Source organism: Acomys russatus, chromosome 21, assembly GCF_903995435.1.
Source record: "Acomys russatus chromosome 21, mAcoRus1.1, whole genome shotgun sequence".
NCBI lineage: Eukaryota > Metazoa > Chordata > Mammalia > Rodentia > Muridae > Acomys > Acomys russatus.
In genome coordinates this window covers 409336-430694 of record NC_067157.1, presented here as the reverse complement: position 1 = coordinate 430694, position 21359 = coordinate 409336, and the positions used below count along the sequence as shown (strand labels likewise).

Below are 21359 nucleotides of genomic sequence, written 5' to 3'. Positions count from 1 at the left end.
ATAGATGATTTCTTAATGAAAAATTAAGCATATTAAAAAGAATAAAGAATCATGTTAAAATCATCATGAGCTTGTCTAGGAAATGTAACTCATTGGCAGCATATTTGATTAACATGCATGGCACTTGGAGTTTGGCCCCCAGCACTATACACACTGAGTGTAGTGTTACCCACCTGTAACCCTAGCACTGGAATAATGAAATCAAGAAATTCAGTTACTCATGGTTGTCTTCAGCAATATGAAAGGTTAAAGGCTATTCTGGGATGCCTGAGAACCTGTCTCAGAAAATCAGGTGTCATAGGGTTTGGACATAGTCACTACATAGTTCCAGTGGTTTTCTGCTTTGTGAAACTTTCATTGCCATACTAGAAGCAAAAGTGATAGTAAGCTACAGAAACATGTATCACTAAACTCAAAGCAAAAATTCTTTTAACTTGACTGACTCTTATCACAAACTAAGCATGACTAGCATCTACTTAGTGCCATCCACACAAGCAATTGATGGAAGGAGAGTCTGGAGAGAAAATAAAAGCAATGTGACTGATTTCAATTACAACAGCCTATTGCATTGACAAAACACATAATAAAATTAAAACAATACAGAGAAAATCAGCATGGTCCCTTTGCAAGAATGACACAAAAACTTGGGAAGTGTTACATAATTAACAATTCACATAAGTTTGAAAGCTTTACAAAAGCATTTGGAAAGGGGTGCAGAAAAGAGTATGGACTCTCAAGACTTCTATTTTGTTAGTTTCACAGTAAATCCAGGACTGTGACCACCCTTTTCAAAATGATGACTCTCTGGACACTTCACTCTTCATTCCATGTTTATGCATTTCCATATAATTTACTATATACCATAATATCATTTGTTTAATTGTTTCCTGTCTTCTTCTTCACCCTACTAGAATGTCAACTTACAGATGAGGAGAGATGGCTCAGCCACTAAAGGTGAGGCTTACAACCAAAAAAAAAGTGTGGATGGGGGAACTTTATTTTTTTAATCAGGTTATCTCCAGTGTAATGAAAGTTCTTCACACACACACACACACACACACACACACACACACACACACACACACACACACGTATGTCTATATGATTGATAACTCATGGCAACACTTTAAAACAATTTCTAAATTGTGTTTTTTCTTATGTTGACGCAAAGATGATCATTTATATTTTATTATTTTGGCTTTCAGAAAGAAAAAAATGAGTCTTCCCAAAGGTGATGATGATGAAGATTAGAGTAAGGAAGTAACTGTAGACGAAGCAAAAACTTCATCACTATCAGGCAGTGAACAAATGATATCTCTTAAGCCATCTAAAAGATGCAATAGATAAGGGAAGTATGTATTTTTATATATTGCAGCCATCATTGTGGTACTCATATACCTACTGAATTGTTGATTTTTCAAAAGCATAAACTAACTTTTCTTCAAGGGCTCTAATAAGAAGACCTGAGAGTTTACTTCCCTCAAGATTAGACCCATTATCTATTCTCAGAATATTCTCCCTAGACATGGATGATAGTGTTTCAAGAGCTAAGAAAGATAGGATATATGTCACTAGGAAGTCAAAAGGGGTTAATGAAAAAAATTTTACAGGTCCTATAGAAATCTGTCTATACTCTACCTTCAGTTGGTATGTGGGAAAACTCATTCATTTCTTTTTTACTTCTCAATTCTTCAGCCTTAAAACTTGCTCTAAATAAGCCTTGCCTTTCCCCCTGATGCCAACAAATGAGTATACTGTTAACTACACATGGTCTTTCCTCATATCTTACATGTTTTATTTAGGACACCCATTAAAAGTTTTTACAAGATACATTGCCCATTACAAAGGAAACAGTTTGGTTAGATAGACCAAATTTGGCTGGTTCCTCAGCTCACAGTGTTTCTATAATGTACTTACCTGGTCCCAAGCTTTAATATTCTCCATTTATTATTGCTGCTTGTTATCAGATATATGTTGTTTAAAAATTTTCCATAACTCCTAAGTATTCTTTCTTTACAATAAATATTATTTGAGAATTTTCATAAAATGTATTTTGATCATATTCACCTCCAACTCCTCTCAAATTCATTCATTTCCAACTCCTATCTCCCCAATTTCTTATCTTTTTAAAAATTAATAATTCTTCCATTCCAATTTGTGCTGTCATGTGCATTAGGAATGGGGACATCCACTGGAACATAGTCCACTAGGAGCCATACCCTAAATAAAACTGGAGTGTCTCAAGTATGATTGGATCATTTAAGCAAAGCAAAGTCTTTCCTTAAGGTATTTCAATCTAGAAATGATAGAAGAAAGCTTTTTCCTTTTGTTTCATAGAACTTTGGGTATATAAGTCATATAGTGACTGAAGGGTGCCTCCCAACATGTGTGGTGGGGGTTGGGGGAGCTCTAAGATGATAAGAAGGGAGAGTGATGTTGGTAAAGATAAACAGAAATTGAGAATTAGAATTCTTGTGGTCTGTGGTAACTTAGACTTTCCATCCTTAGGAATGTCAGCTTATTTCTCTTGCATCCATGTTAGAGATTGAATGTGATTTAACAGGTATAGTTCATTTCAAAAGTGGAAATGAGGGTAGTATGTGAGAACTTGGGTCTTAGTTCCCCTTATCCCTTGATTTCTATTTCTCTCATTCCAAAGGAGAAGCCAATATCTAAATCTGAGGTTTCCTATTAGAGAATCAAAAGAGTGGAGAGAAAAAAAGCATCTGATAAGAGAAGGGCTAGAGTTGTTTCACAAGGAGATTCTGAAAAGAAGAAAAAAATGGGAGTAACTTGAGGCTACTTCTAGACAGCTTTTGCTCTGGGTCAGATGAACTCAGTGGCTGACAACAGAGTACCTCTTGTACTAACAACAGAGTGCTATCATAACCTGTCTCTTTGTGAGATCCTGAAGGTTAGTGTCTGTCTTCATTTTTCACTGTACAATGTATAACTATTCAAGACATTTAAATGAGTGCAGTATATGAGAGAAGCAAAGAGATTTTAAAAGATACAGTGTTGCAGAAAATTTAAAAATAAGTAATAATGTTTATTATTAAGACCTATAATTATTACAATGGTACTAAATAATACATTATCATAATCAATAAAAGACACAGACAGCCACAAGATCTGAGAATAAACTTGATTTTACTTGGATCTGGGCAGATATTTTCACTTAAACTATCTCTTCATCTCCCAGCCCCCATCCCAGGCCATCTGCTTTAATCATTCCTATGTGGGCTACTTCCCCTCCATAGTTCATAAACAGTTGCAGGAAGTAAAGGATAGCAGCTTCCAAAATAAAAATTAAATATGACAGAGACAGTTCGTTGCCTTGACAGCCACCCAAATCTCATTGAAGCACCATCTTCAGCCTTCTGGCCCAGTATATCTGACAGACATATTTGTGAAACAGAAACTATTAAGGACTTCCTTACCCTGTCTGGGCATAGTTAGGCCATTGACTTGGCCTGCATCCAAGTTTTCCTATTTTGGGCCAAATTCTGTCTGTGGTAAAAATGAGGACATTTTCTTTGCTTTGGTAGCTGGGTTGATGTATTAGAAGCAGCTCCATATGCAAGTTTCCTGGTGCTCATATCTTCTTTGAGGTAGGCTGTGTTCTGCTAGGAGTTGACCTGTCTCTTAAAAATAAATGAATAAATAGATAGATAGATAAATAAATAATAAATGCCATATGCTGCAGGTCTCTAAAGTTCTGTTTTAAAGACTTTTATTTATCTGTTTACCATTCTATACTGCATAATCCTCTCTCCTCCCTTTCTCCCTTTCTCCTTCCCTCTCTCCTCTCCCCTCTCTCTTAAACCTAGGATGTGGACCAAAATGGCAGCGGTCAGAACATATGTCTTGGCTTCTCTGATGTGAAATAAGATTGAAAATCCAACATTATTTTTAAACTAAGCTGAGTCTCTCCGACTCCCAAGAAGCCTGAGGTGGCTGCGTGATCTGGACCACCATGCGAACAGGCCAAATTATGCCTTGGACTCCACTAGGTCCCATCCTGGGTCAGTGGGTGTCTCTATCAACCACTTGTGCAGAGTTCAATGAGAAGACAAAGGACATCAAAGAAAGCATTCTTTGTAAAGCCCTCCAGAATCTTTGAGATCAAGATTGGTCAACGCTCTATTTTCTACTTTTTAAAGGCAGCTGCTAGCATTGAGAAGGGGACCCAGATAACAGGGGAAAAGGTGGCATGGCTGGTGAGTTTGAAGAACATATATGAGATTGCCTGTGTCAAAGCTAAGGATGATACTTTTGCCATGCAAGATGTATCCCTGTCTTCCATTGTTCGTTCCATTATTGGCTCTGCCTGTTCCCTGGGCATTCGTGTGGTGAAGGACCACATTGAAGAACTGTCAGCTTTCCAGAAGGAATGAGCCATGGTTTTGGCTGCCCAGAAAGAGGCAGATTTGTCAGTCCAAGCAGAAGCTGCCAAGAAGTAACTCCAGACTTTTCCAGTCTGGGATTTTGAAACAAGAGACTGAGAAAAGGGCACACTGAGAAAGCAGAGGCAAAGACTTCACGCAGTATAATTTATAGTTTCCTGACATATATTTCTATACATGTGGCTGTGTCGAGGGATTGAGCCTGAATAAACATCCTGTGCAATACAACAAAACAAAACAAAACAAAACAAACAAAAAACCCCATGATGCATATTTTTGTGACAAACTAAACTAGTATCTGACATGACCATGAGTCTGATTAACTAACCATTTACTTGTATTTTTAAACAATCCTCAATAGCAGTTTGTGACAGCAGTTTTTAAAGTATTGCAAGTAATCTTATATTTATAAATGAATTGTATGAGTACAACATATGATATGAGAGTAAAAACAGTGTGTGTATAATAAAAATAACCTTAAATTTGGATTAACATACCAAAATTTATACCAATGAAAATTTGAAATCTCTATCAATATACAGTCCATAAGAATGTGAACAAAATAACAGTTAAAATTCTAAGTTGAAATGTAGATTCAATAATCTATCTTTTGTCTTATTATTTCTATAAGATATTTATATATTCCCATTTCTTTCTTTTCAACACCTTTCTCTTTACCAAAGAAAGAAAGAAAGATAAGTAAAAGAAAAGGAAAATAGAGAATCTCTGAGTCTAAGTTTTATACTTTGTTTTCTTTTTTAATAAGATCATTAATAACTTGTAAGCAACCCTTTATAACAATAGCATACATTACTCAAGAAAACAATCAAATTCTAGCCATCCCACCTTAAGAGAAATGGAATGTACTTATTCTCAAGATTGCGTCTCAGTGATTTTGGGCCATAGGATACCTTTACAGGGGCCCAAAGGAAATTGGGAAAAGCTGGTTAAGTAATCTAGCAATAACATTTGTGAAATAGTCTCTAAATACTGAGAAATTTTAGACATAAGTGAAGTCCTGTTTGGAGCAGTCTGAAAGGCTGGAACAATTGGGGTCAGCAGCCTTTTTGAAGCTGTCCTGGAAACAGGCTTTGATGCTACAACAGTGAGGCTGAAACATGCAGGATGCTGGAATAAATGTGCCAGAGTCTCAGTACCCTGGATGATAAATCTTGACAGGTCTGATCCAGCATCACTGGTGTGTGGTTCTTATATTTTTGATTGTGAGTCTAGCCTTTAATGGTTGAGCCATCTCTCCAGCCTCTGTGTGTGGCTCATTTGTTTTAAAAACATACAATTTCTGACAAGCATTATACAGTTCTAAAATAGTAAGTACATGAGATGTGCAGGATGCACAGATCAATTAAGGATGTTTTCTGTTATTTGTATAAGAAGAAGAAAAGACATCTTTAAATCTTCATTCATGCCATATGAAAGGATGGCATATAAAAATAAGTCATGAGGGTTCATAGCCATAAGCTACGGCAATATAAGTTAACTGATTATTCCGAGGTTTGAAGTCATATAAATATATATAACCTGACTTAATTTAGCAGTTTCCCTTTCACCTAGGTTTGTTCCATCATGACCTCTCTCAAAGAGGATGTATAATATTACCATGGAACATACAATAATTTTTATGTTAAATGTCAAAACAGGACTGTAAGGTGTCCAAATACCCTCTTCTGGGCTGCTGGGCACCTTCTTTATCAGTCCAAATCACCATCTGTCCCCCACAAGAGTACCTCACATCTAAAGGGATAATCTAGTTGCCCAGAGCAACAGAAAAGGCATTACCTCTTACAATCAACTTTATTTAAACTTTCTCTACCATTAGTGCTTAACCATATTCCAGGCATCTTGTACTTGTTTAGAGGTTTGGGCCTGTGTTTCTACATTTGCTGTGGCGATTTTTGTCCCACCCCTTTCTCCACATGGAATAGCAGTTCTGCCTTTCAAATATAGGAATTGTAGCCTTTGAGTTTTGGTACTTAATTTATGCTGCCATGTTCTTTGTCACCTGAGCTGTCCCTGTGTCTCTCTGTGCCAAGCTGAACCACCACCTCTCCCCTTGAGAGTACTTTACATCTATAGGTATAAGCCAGTTGCCCAGAACAGTGTGACATCTCCCCCTCAGTCAGCATTTAATAGACTTTTGGCTGTGGGAGGCCTGCAGCTTACATGTTCATCTCCCAGCCTAACTTTGGGTCTTTACATTAACAGAAAAATCCCTTTGAGGCCAAAATACCTATTGGTACTAGTTTTCCTGTGGAAGCCTCTGTTCTTAAGGAGAATGACTGGCTTTTTAGGGCAGAGTGGCATCATCTTCTTATATAAATCTAAGTAAGATTGATGTGAATCCATGCTCTAGATCACTAAGGACATTATTATTATCCAGTATTAAGGAAAAATAACTTTAAGGAAAAAATGTGTCATTTTGAATTTTAGAGTGTCTTTTATAAGTAGATTTATATGATCAATAGGAGTCTGTACCCTGACTTCCTTGTGTAAACCAGGCTGATCGGGAATCTGCCCGTCTCTGTCTCTGTTGCCTTGGGATTAAAGGTATACACCCCCAACACTTCCTTGCTCAAATAAATTATCTCAATTCTAAATCATTGCAACTCCATAACTCTAGAAAATAACAAATTTGAACTGTAATACATTCTGAATCCTGTCAAAAATCTTTAAAAATCCCCCATGTTTTATCAATGTTAAATAACAAAACATGTTCTTTCTATTGCCCACTACAGGGAAAAACAAAAATTAAGCAAAGAAACAAGAAAAATTTTAAGTTTTAGGCCTGTTGTGCCATCTCAGGCCACAGTGAAGGCCTGTCCATCATTCCTTGGAATTTAGTTGTTGCTAAAATGTATGGTTGCCCCTTTTCAGAAATAGCTGACAAACATCTTGCAGCCAGAGAGCTCTGAGCTCCAGCTGCTGTGAACCTACCATTGTTTATCAGGAAGAGTCCCTTTTCTTCCTCCATTTCTATTGCCTGTAACTTAGCATTCCATCCCTCAGCTTTCTCCCCACTTTCTCCCTGAGCTTTTCTAGAGAGGACACAGAAAACTGTGATATTGAACTATTGAACATTGTAACCAGCTCCGTGACAACAATAACAACCAAAAAGAAGCCACAAAAGATTCAGGAACCCTCTGCCATGGCACTTTCCATTTTAGCTGCAGCTCTAGCCTAGCTCTCCCTAGCATACTTTCTATTATTATTATTATTATTATTATTATTATTATTATTATTATTATTATTATTATTATTATATTCAAATTACATCCAGATTGTAATCCCCTCATTTTATCTTCTTGTTCCCCTCCTCCCCCTCCCTCCCATGTATTCCCCTCCCCTAGACCTCTGGCAGGTGGGGTCCTCTTCCCCTACTGTCTGACCACAGCCCATTAGCTCTCACGTAGCCAATCTGCACCCCACTCCTCTGTGTTCCAAAAGGGCCTCTCTGCCAAGGGGGAGTGATCAAATCCCAGGCACCAGAAATCTTGTTAGAGGCAGTCCTCCACCTCATCCCTTCCCCATGTGGAGTATGAACTATCCATTGGCTATACCTGAACTGGGGGTCTAGGTCCTCTGTTTGCATTGCCCTTAATTGGTGTATCAGTCAGTGGAGGCCCCTAGATCCCTCAGCCTTGATAGTCTTTCCTCTGTGGGTGGAGTCTCTAGCATGCTTTCAACCCTGTTGCTATGCCTTCAATCTCTGGTCCAAGAGAGACTATAGCAGTCTCCATTCATTGCCTTCTGTCAGCTTTGTTGGAAGGCAGCAGCGTCTCTTAAGAAAGCCATCTCTTTTAAATGCATTTGGTTTTGGTTCCCTGCTCTTTGGCTAAAAAACTGCCTTTCATCCAGGACTTCTCAGGCTATAAACTTAGAGATTGAAGACCCATGTTGGGTGCCAATATGTTGCAGAAAATATTTTTAAAAGCTAATGTTTATTACTAAAATTTATAATTATTATGGCAGTATTGTCTGACCAGCTATCATAATCAATAAGAAACACATACACCTGATAGATTTGAAAATAAGCTTAGGCCTGGGCACATATTTTCATCTAAGCTATCTCTTTATCTCTCAGTCTCTATCCCATGCCATCTGCTTTAATCATTCCTGTCTAGGCTATTTTCCAGCCATAATCCATAAATACCTGCTTATATTTCCATCTGGGTTGCTCCTCTCCATGCCATGCTCAGAGTTCATCGTTCCCATCCCATATGATTCTCTACATGCTAACCTATGGTAACTCTTTTCCTTCTTTCTTCCCCAATGTCTGTCTCATCCTAACCAAGATTCATCTATTCCCAAAGTCTGTGAACCTTGGCTCTATCCTTCACTTCTTCTGCCCTTCCCAGGTGTTGGCCTTTTACAGCCAATCAGGAATAACTTCTTAGGCCAGGCAATAAATGTCATTTTTGGGGTATTAGAGTGTCTGCTCATAAAGAATGGCAGGCAGAGCTCAAGGAGCAAAATAATTAACATTAGAATATATAGCACCAGAGCAACCTCCAATAATATAGAGTCTAAAATTGTGCCTTCTTTATTAATTTTTAAAAACAGACCTGAGATTTTAAATAAGTTATGGAATAGTTAAAATACATGCTGTAAAACAATAACACAACAGTCATGTATAGCATCATAGTGTACTAAATACGGTATGCTCTTCAGACACAGTATATAATAGCTCTTAACTAATGTGAGAGGCCCAATTGAAATTCATTCCTGTCTCATCTCTTTCCTTCACTAAAGTATGCTTCGTGTTATTGTTTGTTGTGATGGCTTGAATGAGAATGGTCCACTTAGGCTCATATATTTAAATGTTTGGTTTCCAGTGGGTGGGCTGTTTTAGGAAGGATTAGGAGACCTTGTTGGGGAAAGTGTATCAAATTCCCATGACAGGCCCAATCTCTCTGTCTCTCCCTCTTCTTTCCCTCCCCCTCCCTCACCCTTCTATTTCTACCCATCTCTATTTTTGCTTCCTGCTTGTGAATAAGATGTAAACTCTCAGCTACTCCTTCAGTGCCATATCTGCCCGCCTGCTGCAATGCTTCCTCCCATCAATGGTCATGGACTCATGCTCAGAAACCATAAGCCAGGCCCCAAATTAAATACTTTCTTTTATAAGTTGCCTTGGCAATGAGGTCTCTTCACAGAAAAAGAATAGTAACTAAGACATTTGGCATTTATTTTTCTGTATTTATATTTTTGCCACACATGCTGCAGATGTTTGCTTAAATAATTGTTTTCTTGTGATACATTTGGAAAAAAACTTTAAAATTTGTTTTGTGATTCAGTATTCCATGTTCACAGCACTAGCATGTTGTTATATGTTGGGTCTTTGTGCCATTTTAACTCCTCTACAGCATGTCCTTGAATGACTAATTAACTTATCTATTGCTCTTTTGAATAATAGGTTGTTTGTGACTAACACTCTCAATCTCAGTGTGCATGTAAGCCCATATGGGAATTCACCCTTTCATGAAACTGTTTGACAGCCCTGAGACAACCTTCTTGAAGAAAACATTTATGTTAGGCTCCTGATTACAAAATGGGTGCATTTAAGAAAAGAAACCTATTCTCAGAAACATACTTGCCTTCTGGACTTCTTTCTTTGGAACTCTGTCCCAGTGCTCTCAGAATCACTGATATCATGAAGTGTCTTGATTCTTCTATTCTGCAGAAACAGTGTTCAGGAGAGAATAATATTTCAGTCTCACGTATATATTAAGAAAGCACTAAAACCTTTGAAACTTTTATTATATGAGTAAAAGTAGGACAGCAACATTACTTAAAAGGTTTAGCTATCTCTCTTTCTATAAGTAGAACAGGGACTTGAACACAGAGTGGATAGGCTTGGCCTTTATATCAGGACAACCCTTCAAAGGAGAATTTAGTGTTTCAAACTTAATGTGGTATCTATAACCAAACTGCCTAAGATCAGTGGTTCCAACAAGCTGCAAATAAAAACATACTGTTTAGGTAGTAAATAAAGTCACGTATCTATAAATATTTCTTTCTGGTATGTTGGAGATTAGTCTGATGTATTCTAATGCTAACTGCTGGCTTAGAAGATCTTGCAACTGCATTTAGCCTTGCTTTCCTGCTTGGCTGAATAAATACCTGGGCAAGACACAAGAGAAGGGGTGGATTGCAAGTTCCAAGAGGTTTGGGTGGAAAGATTCATGGGAGAAAAAAGAAACAAGATAGGGGAGAGAAAGGAGGAGAATTGCCATGGGATAGGAAGGAATCACCTGACTCCGGAGAAGGAACTCTGAAGTTCCACATGGAAAGAAATAAAGAACATTATCAAGTATTATGGATTGGAGGCAGCAAAATAGAAATTATTATAAGCAGATGGAATGAGATGGAGACTGGAGTTATTGGAGGTTAGCTTATGTTGTAAAATCTACCTTGCCCCAGGTAAAGGTTTAGTCTAAAATACATCATGTGTCTCTGTTTTCATTGATTGCTACTGGGTTATAAAATACAGTTGTAATATGTTTAGCTTAATAATACACATTTATTAGGCCTACTTCAAAATTAACCACAACACTGGTACGATTTTACTTTTTATGGAAGATTGCGATCATTACATGCACAAATAACTCTGTGGAATTGAATAACATTATCTCCTATTCCTCTTCTCACCACTTCCCTGTCCCTCTCTCTGCTTTTTATAAGAGTTGCTATCTAATAGGAACTTAATATAGAGGCTGCAAATGTAGAACTTTGTGCAACTTTGACCACAGGTAGGGATTCTTTGGGGCACAGTTGCCAAAATAATTGTTTGCATAAATAATGAGTCATTTAATTCAATATTTAATAAACGCAAGCAAGTGTGGAGTTGAGGTGTAAGTCATCCTTCCAGTCACTTTATGGGCTCTGAGACCGAGGAACAGGGAGCATAGTAAGAAGTAACTGTGGTTATCAGCAGAAAACTGTGCCAGAAAATGGGAAAATAAAAAGACAAATGTCACTTTCTGGCTATAGCAGAAAGGACCATTGGTGATTACCACTTCACAGACTTTAGGAATGATAAGTGATCTTTATGGAAAACAAAGTGCCTCGGCTATGAAGCATTACAGTTTGAACACTGGGCATAGACTCAGCCTTTTTTATATTCACAGACTGTTGAAGGACACATGCTGCTGAAGAATAGAGGATGTACAACTCTTTCTTTTTCTTGTCTTAGTGGTGCTAATAATAAATGTTACATTCTTTCTATCTAGATGCACAGAAATTCCTTGGTAAGAGATCAAAATTTACAAAGAGTGCCTTACGCTTGAACTAGAAGGCAATTATTGAAGAAAATGTCATAAGATTTTTATGTGCCAGATACACAGGACTTGACTGATAAATATACTTTGTGATTTATATATTTTGGATATAATTTCCTATCCTGAATGTTAATAGGAAAAAAGCCAAATTAGTTTACCTTTCAGCTACCTGAGTTGAGGTTTCTTGGAGATTTTTATGGCATTTAAATTTAAGTATGTCTTTTAAAATATCTTTGAATTGGTTTCTTCTTTCATACCTAATCATTAGGTGGACTGAAATTACATATTTTACTTTTTTTAAATTAATTCATTCTTGTTACATCTCAATGTTTATCCCATCCCTTGTATCCTCCCATTCTTCCCTCCCCCGCCCCATTCTCCCATTATTCCCCTGCCCTATGACTGTTCCTGAGTGGGATTACGTCCCTCTGTATATGCTCATAGGGTATCAAGTTTCTTCTTGGCAACCTGCTGTCCTTCCTCTGAGTGCCACCAGGTCTCCCCCTCCAGGGGACATGGTAAAATGTGAGACACCAGTGAGAAAGTCATATCACACTCTCCACTCAACTGTGGAGAATGTTCTGACCATTGGCTAGATCTGGGAAGGGGTTTAAAGTTTACCTCCTGTATTGTCCTTGGCTAGTGCCTTTGTTTGAGCGGGACCCCTGGGCCCAAATCTGCCTATCATAATGTTCTACTTTTTATTATAGTGTCTCAACTTCTCAATACATTTGACTCACTGAGATAATGTATATGTAACACTTGTGGCTAGCCGATAACTCATTAGTTACTTGAATCATTTTGCAGTTTAAGGTCCTAAATTTTAAATTATTGGTTATTCTTCCTTCTAATTTCATTTTTTCAATTATAAAGATCCCTGAGAACATATCTGAAGAGGGGAGTGTGAATTACTATATTGTTCTTATTACTGGTTATCTGATATTCATGCAGTATTAATTTAAACCAGCAAGCAAAAAGCAAACAAACAAAACAAAAAACAATAGAGACAAGGTAAGATTTAAAAGCCAGAGGCTCATTTACAAGAATCAAACCTTACAGTCTCCCTCCCTACTTCCTCCTAGTGTCATCATTTATTCCCCTCTGTCTTGTTCTATTAACTTGTTAACAGTATGGTTTCTATAGCAACACCTATTGGTTGTTGTGATAATGAAGGCCACAGTGAGATCTCCTGCAGGGAAATCCTTGCTGCTGACCAGATCAACTCATATTTTCTTTGTCTGATGTTTCCTATTTCTTTTTTGGAATGACCCTTTTTAGCAGAATACAAGCAATTTCTACTAATTACCTGTGAAATAAACAGCTGACGTCAGGTAGCCCTGACAGCGTGTCCTATGTTAGCTTTATTCCAGTGATGGTGAGGTACTGCCAGAGAGAACAAGCCAATTTCCTTAGCTATAAATCCCACTACTCAGCATTGTTAAGATGAAATAAAGTGAAGGTCACTCTGCTTCTTTCCATCTGAGTTAAAGGGTTTTATTTAGAGAAAATTTTCTACATCCTCTGGGTTTTGAACTTCATCAAAATAAAAAAAGAAAATCCCTGGCACTATTTTTGATGAGTGATAATAGTATCTTAGTAATAAAAAGAGAACAACGTATAAAATTAAAATGTGGAAAATAATTTTTCTGATAACATAGAATTAGACACCCACTGAGGCATGACTCAGCAATCCCCCATCTCTCTTTCTAGACATAGTGGATACTAAGTCTCTATTTAATATCTCTCTTTAAAAACTATTTAACTAACTGCCTGCCCATTTTACTTTAATTGACAACTCATACATAAAGGGTTAAGTTGGAACAATTGAGAAGTTATGAGTTTTATTGATTGTGAACCTTTGACAATTTTACAGTATTAACTAAGATTAAAGAATTGTTTCTTACAATATTAATTATGGTTAACCCTAGGTTTTCAATGAGTTGATAACTCTGACCTTATTTGTTATTTACTTCAATTTCTTTTTCAGCATCTTCCTTATTTCATCATAGTCCCCCCTATTGACTCTTCTTTAATGATGTTTTCTAGTAAGCAGGACAAAAGAACTACTCTTAATATGGATATGGAACAATTGCATTAAATTTCCCTGTTCCAAAAAGTAGTTTCCTAAGTATTTTAAAAAGCTTTTACATTTCTAGTATTTTAAATGTTAAATATCTAAAGTCTTAATCTCTGAAAATCAAAGGCAATATGGGATGATATTAAACTTTTCACTCTTAATCTCCAATGTTCAGTGTGTATGTGAAAAGTAAAAGTACGTAAATTAAGACTGGACATTTGACAGGAAAGACATGGACCACAACTTTTGTTTCTATCTGCAATTTCATCACACAATTGCACATATGTCTTTTATTTGCATTTAGACAAGCTTCGAATATCTATGGCATAAAGCCTAAGCATTCTCTCTCTCTCTCTCTCTCTCTCTCTCTCTCTCTGTCTCCCCCCCCACACACACATACACACACACACACATTTGGACACACAAACTCTTGGTTCTGTAGGGGTTCAAGAAGATATTTTTTAGTGAATTCCTGTGGTTTCTCTACATTTTATTCACTGGGATGGTCTTATTTTTTACTCTGAAAAAAAAAAGAAAAAAAAAGAGCCCTTTGTAGATACATTAATTATAATGATGAAATCCTTTCTACTAGGCTTCATAAAGCCTAGTCAAAATCTAGTCAGTTTACAGGTATTAAATCTGAAATTCTGTATGTCTCACATACAGACTGTTATCCCTTTTGGAAAGGAACCTTGCCATTTGAACTGCAGTGTAAACTTCATATTCCTCATTTGATTTATAAGAAAACTAAAACTCAAAATCTCTGCACAGATGTACTGGAAAGATGGCTCAGTTGTTAAGACTAGTCTTCGCTCTTGGAGATGGTCTACTTTCAGTCCCTAAAGTCCATATAGGGACTCATAAAAAAAAAAAAAAAGAAATAAAAAGGAAAGAAAGGGATATAACTGCTCTTAGGTATGGAGGAAGAGAAATTTATTATAGACATGTGGGAGTCCAGAGAGATCATGGCCGAACCATGTGGGAGACAGGGAGGGGAAGGGAAAGAAGGGAATCAGGTACAGCAGCCAGGAGGTCAAAGGTACAAAAAAAGAGTGAAAGTAGGAGTAGGTAACCAAATGTTTGGATTATATAGGAAAGAGCCTTTGGGGGAAGGGCAGCCTAGCCCTCTCCAGGAGAGTTCAGAATAATGGGCAGGGTATGCCAGCCCTGTAAAGGTAGAGACTGAGTGGTGCAGAGAGAACTTGGAGGCCAGGTCCGCTTTGATATGTTAAATAAACACCTCAGCATTTTGACCTCTGTTTGAAACTTAACAGTTCTAGACAACTTGGTGGTATACTGCCTCTTCAGAGCTTCAGAGCTGAAAATGAGAGCTTCGAAGCTCTCATCTCTTGGATACTCTCACCTCTCATCAGCTGGAATTTGTTCCAACTTCTGCCATCTAAAATGAATATTTTAGTTTCCCACATCTAGCTACGCAGCCCCTTCTGTCTGTACCAGGCCTCCAGTTATCTGTTTACTCCAGCTACCCCAGCTAACACCACGACTCCATAGAGTCAACTTCTCTTCATGTCAGAGCTTGTCCATTCTTTCACGAATAGCTTAGTGAGCACCAATTTCCATATTTTCTACATATCCTTCCTTTTATTTGTATTATGCATATCATGTCTTCTCACTGTCAAGGAAAAAAAAAAAAGGAAATCAAAGTCACTCACTCACCAACAACAAAAACAGTTTCTGTGGCTGGTTTAATGTTTATCTTGTTTTTCTTCCTGTGTAAAAATTTCTAACAAACAATTAAAAAATACTCTCCATTCTAATTCAGAAACATATAATTTTTTCACTAACTTTGTAACAAGTTTTTGCTTTCATTATTCTTTTAAAATTGACTGCCTGTAAGATATGAGTCAGGTGTAGAATGGCTGCTTAGCATGTGTAAGACCTTGTCTTTCATCAGAAGACAAACCCAACAAATGGAAGAATGACAAAACATATTGACAAAACATATCTTTCTGAATTTTCTGAGACATTTCATAAACAGTTTTCACATTCCTGCATTGAAATGGAAGCTTCAAAGACAGACAGGAAAAGAATCACACAGAATGTGAATTGCATCAATTCTGTAACAGTAAGTGGCTTGTTTTCCTATTGAAGTCCAGGTGGCTGCTCTTCATACTTTCAGCAAAGACCTTTCAGAAAAGGTCATTTTTCAATGACCTTGAAACCCTGCAGGACTCTGTTGGTCCCTGCCTCTCATCCTCAGCTTGCCTTTTCATCTGTGCATGCATTACACTCTCCTTCACGTTACCCTTCTTTTCTTTCCTAAAACATGCAAGTTGCTTTTTCCTGGTGTGCTTTTTATTCTTCACAACAACCTCAGGTGATTACTTACTTCATTCTTTGTATTATTATGAAATCACACATCATTTTAGAGAGGTCTTTTGCTGTGATTTCGATATGGACTGAGGTGTCCAGGGGAAGCTGTGATCTCATCATGACCACACTGGGTGGTAGTGTGGACTTCCAAGAAGTAAAGCTTAGTACAAATTAATTAGGTAGGTCATTGAATGTCCTGACCTTGGAAGGGATAAACAGTTCTCATGGAACCCTAATTTATTTCTTCAAGAAAATAATACTTTAGGTCTAGATAGATGTTTTAAGTTTATAGAGATGAGATATGATAGATATTGAGTTTCATCCAGAATTTTAGACTCACCAAGATAGGAAAATGTTTTCTTCAAGGTTGCCAAATACAACCAAAACACTATGAATGTAACATGAATATAATTTCAGATTGTTCTGTGGTTCTTCTTACTGTATGTAGTTTATTTTATATATGTGTAATAATATAAATGTACATGTAAAAATAATAATTAAAAAAGATAAAAGAGTACTGTAAAAACCACAATTGATGAGGGTGAGGAATGTCTCAGTAGGTTAAAATTCTGGTTATACAAGCATGAGGATCTGAGTTCATATTGGCAACACTTATATACACGTATTTGCCATAATGACACATACACAAAGAAGACCAAAACAGAAGGAATCATAGGGTTTGGTGATTAGCAAGTCTAGCCCCAACTATTGAGAATCCTTGCCTCAAAAACTAAGGTAGAAGGTAATTGAGGAAGTTATACCTGATGTTGACCTTTACAAGGAATGCATAAATACATTCATGCAGCACCTATATCCCTATGCATGAGAGAGAGAGAGAGAGAGAGAGAGAGAGAGAGAGAGAGAGAGAGAGAGAGAGAGAGAGAGAGACAGACAGACAGACAGACAGACAGACAGACAGAGACAGAGAGACACACAGAGAGATATGGAGAGACAAAAACAGAGAGACAGAGGCAGAGACAAATGGAAAGAAAAACACAGACAGAGAGAGAAGAGAGAGAGACAGAGAGAGAGAAAGAGAGAGAGAGAGAGAGAGAGAGAGAGAGAGAGAGAGAGAGAGACAGACAGACAGACAGACAGAGACAGAGAGACACACAGAGAGATATGGAGAGACAAAAACAGAGAGACAGAGCAGAGACAAATGGAAAGAAAAACACAGACAGAGAGAGAAGAGAGAGAGACAGAGAGAGAGAAAGAGAGAGAGAGAGAGAGAGAGAGAGAGAGAGAGAGAGAGAGAGAGAGAGAGAGAGAGAGAGAGAGATCTTAATAACTGGATTGACCCCTTCTCACCCATTTCTATCCTTATGGTCTCCCACTCTTTCATGTTCTCCTATAGTGAGCTACAGGGTATCTCATGATTCAGCTTAAAGTGGTTTGATCTAGCACTGACACCATTGTATCAAATGCTATGTTGTTGAAACTCATAAGCTTCAAAACTGTGAGCCAAGTAAACCACTTTCTTAAGATAAAGTGCCTTTAATATGGTATTTTGTTTTAGTTACAGAATACTGATAGTACATATCTTCTGTATGGTTAATTTATCTCTGCAGTCACACTTTATAAATATATTCCATGCTTCACAGTCAAATATTTTGTTTTATAACCACTACTTTTCTTTAGGCATTTATTTGTTCAGTTGATGTTTGACTTATTGACTGTGCTTCTGCAGGAGTCAGGACAATGTAGGTGTGTGTTTATCTAGTGTTGTAATCCTAGTACACATAACCTATACTTAGTAAAGAAATAAACCAGTAAGTAATAAGCACATATTTGAGGTGTTAGTATTATTTTGCCTTGGAAATACTTCCTACTAATTCCACTGAATTAAGGATTCAAGTGAACTTTGCAATTGAGGGCTCCTTCTGGATTTGGCCATGACAGTCATTTCTCTATAATAATATAATGGACTTTCTTATCATTTGCTCATTGGAAGATCTAGTTTCTGAAAACAGGTACTAGTTTTGTTTACCTCTGCTTCTTGTTATGGTAGCAAGGCCATTATTTGTACTCACTACTTTGTTAATGAGTGAATGCTCTGAGATTTGTAGTGTCAAATTTAAATTACCCAGAGTCTCTATGAAGGGTTTCTCATTTAGGTAATGGAGAATATTAGCATTTTATTTTATTAAATTTTTGGATAGCATTGTCTATTCCTGACTTCTGATCACTAATTGCCTGGCATATATACCCCAAATCAAAGATATTGTGTCAATTAATTCTACCATCCTCACCTTTTCATTTGACTTCTCTCTTACTAGGAACTCCAAAGAGCTCATCTTCAAAACAAGCTTAAGCTTAGGAAAGTATTAGGTCATAAACATTGTTATTCATTATTTTCTATGGAAACAGCCAAATTTCTATTCTTTCTGCACAGCGGCTTAGTGACTATAAAATACCTATACATCTTTTTAATTCACCGTGAATATCATTAAATTTATTGGATTGTTTAAAGACCAATGTGATCATTTTAGAACAGTTCAAGCATGTCATTATTAAATGCATATTTATAAATTATAGTTTGTCATTTCTATAACAAACAAATTAAAAATAAGACTGTTACATATATGTGGTACTGAGGAGGTAGTTCATTGATAGAGTGTTTGCCCAGCATGCACAAGGTCCTAGGTTTGATTCTCCAGCAATACAAAAAAACACATAACAAGAGAAAGTTAGAAAATACAATAATTTTTAAAAGAAAAGTGCGAAAATGAGTTATTATTAAAGCAGTTCTTGAAAGTAGTTTGAATATTGTTCTTGGAAAACATCACAATAGAATACTTGAAAATAATTGGGTGATATCTTTCAGTGATAATTTCCATTGAAATGTGAAAGGTATACAACAAAGAGCAACAAAATAAAAACAGGCAAGGATTGCACATTTTACTGAATGTTAGGTTAAGCATCTTAGTGACTTGTGTGTCTAGACCTCTTTTCTCAGTCCCCATCTTACTTACTAACCTTTCCTGAAGAATGTGGCTCTCCGTAATATCTCAAATGTAATGTGCTAACTTTCTCCTGGGTGAAGGCAATTATTTCTTCTTTTTGTACTGAATCTGACAGAATTATATATTTAATAAGAGATGATATTTTTCCTTTATGTATTAGTGTATTTTCCCCTTACTCTAGTGAAATTTAATCCTTTGATTGATTTTGGTTTACACGTTTATTATAAGAAATTTGAATTTCTTTGTTGATTCTACTCCAAGTTAAGACATATATCCTCCCTCCTTTTCAAGCCATCCCATTGGAAGTATGCCTTAAGATATTCTTAAAATACTTAAAAAGTAATTTTTAATCTTTCCAAAACCAAATTTTTCTGCGACAGTGCAGAATCCTGCCTTTATAATAATAATCCAAGCATTAAGTTTTGAGACAATTGTCATGGCGTCTGTTATACATATGTGAAATGTAAGAGGCAGCCCAAAGCCTATCTTGTTGCCCAGGTCTCTTCAACTGCCCTTGTCTGTGTAGCAAAATGTGACTTTCTTCCATACCCACACCTCTATGTAACAAAGTCTAACTTCCTTCCCTACCATAATTTCCAGTGAACAACCTCTAGAAAAGAGTAAAGCAGGAGATGGGAATCAGGGATACAGTGAGTGTTTAGATAATTTAGAAACCACAAGCATATTTCTCTTAACATTTAAAATACTTTCTTTTTCCTCAGAAAAACAATCCTTTTTCCAGGATAGATGTATTAAGATGAAGTGACTGATTGAATCAAGAATAAAAAGAAAAAGTTTGAGATTTAGCTAATTACTGGAACAGTTAATATCAGTGATGATGATCTCATGCTGTGCAATCCACAAAATCCAGACCTGCAGTATATTTTGGTTTAATTATGTATTCAAATTCATTCAGATTTAACTGAGAAATCACTTACTACTGCATGAAAACATGGACTATCCTTTTAACATTTTCAAGTGAGGTTGTCAACTCTGTTTTACCCTATGTGAAATGTATGAGCTCAAATGATTTGGATTGTAAATCATCTATATTCCTGTAATTGATTGTAGCCCAGTAAAATGGAACTTACTGTGAGCTGTCATCTGAGCTCAAGAGAATTTGGAGATAGTCTATGAAATGGAAATGTTAATGTGGAGAGGCTACTGGAGATGCAGAGAAATACTAAACATAGAAGAAAAATGATTTATCAAATGCAGTATATACCAGAATCTTGTTGTAACACTAAAAAAGACTATGGTGTTTAAGAAAAAAAATATTTTAACAGTATGGGAGTTGTACGCTTGAACTATGCTTTTTATTTTCATTCAAAATAATAATTTCATAATAAAAATTCAGGGCATTATCCTACCTGGCATGTTTTAAGGAGATTTGAATTCTATATTACATAAATTAGAATATTATGAAACAAAACAGAAGTGACAATACTGGAATCTTATTTAGTATTTTAATACATAAAAAATAATGCAAATTAAAATCTTACCTTGTTTGCTATTGTGATGAGTAATGTGTGCTTATTAATTATGTGTACTAGGATAATGCCAATTATGGAGCTTCTACTACTGATTTCCTTTATTGTGACAAATATATAATTTGTATATTAAATAAAAATTAAGTAATAAAAGAATTAGTGACATTTCTAATATTAAACTAGTGACTTAGTATTTTTCATTGTTTTGGTTGTGCTTCTGTTGAACTTGATTCCTGCAAGGGACAATGAGCTTGACTTCAGTGATTTTGCTGTTTAGCAGATTAGCCCCAGGACATCCACATTTTACTGCTGGAACACCATCTGGACTTTGTTCAAAATCCTCCTTCTCCTGAATTGTAGTCGCCTAATGTCTTTCCTTGTATAAACACTGTAAATTATCTACGCTCAATAGGGACCGCTATCACTTTGTAAGTTAGGTTATTTCAACCTTTCAAGACACAGCTATGGAATGGGAATGTTCCAATAGCCCACACATTTTTTTTAGTTGTTGTTACAATGTGCATGTTATGTAAAGCGTTTCACACTGAGATGTTTTAACATGCTTGGATTTGTGCTTAGTGTGATATTCTGATTGTTTCTACTCCTAAAAGTTGAAAATTATTTTAAAAACTACAAAGTGGACATGGTAGTATTTTTAATCCTCATAATCACATCATTTGGTCATTTGATGCAGGAGGATTGAGAATTTGATGCCAGTTTGGGCTACACAGAAAAATTCTGTCTTTGAAAACATAATTAATTAAAGCAAATAACGAAATAGTAAAGTGTAGTAA

The 21359-nt window shown here is 36.4% G+C and overlaps 1 non-coding gene and 1 pseudogene across 1 annotated transcript; both read left to right on the top strand.

The window, feature by feature from the left end:
* The first annotated feature begins 561 nt into the window (after nt 1-561).
* LOC127205445 (U6 spliceosomal RNA) lies at nt 562-666 on the top strand. Its single transcript, XR_007832654.1, has one exon. It is a non-coding gene; the product is annotated as a U6 spliceosomal RNA (small nuclear RNA).
* Nucleotides 667-3914: 3248 nt separating this feature from the next.
* LOC127204983 (39S ribosomal protein L11, mitochondrial-like) lies at nt 3915-4463 on the top strand (annotated as a pseudogene).
* The last annotated feature ends 16896 nt before the right edge of the window (nt 4464-21359 follow it).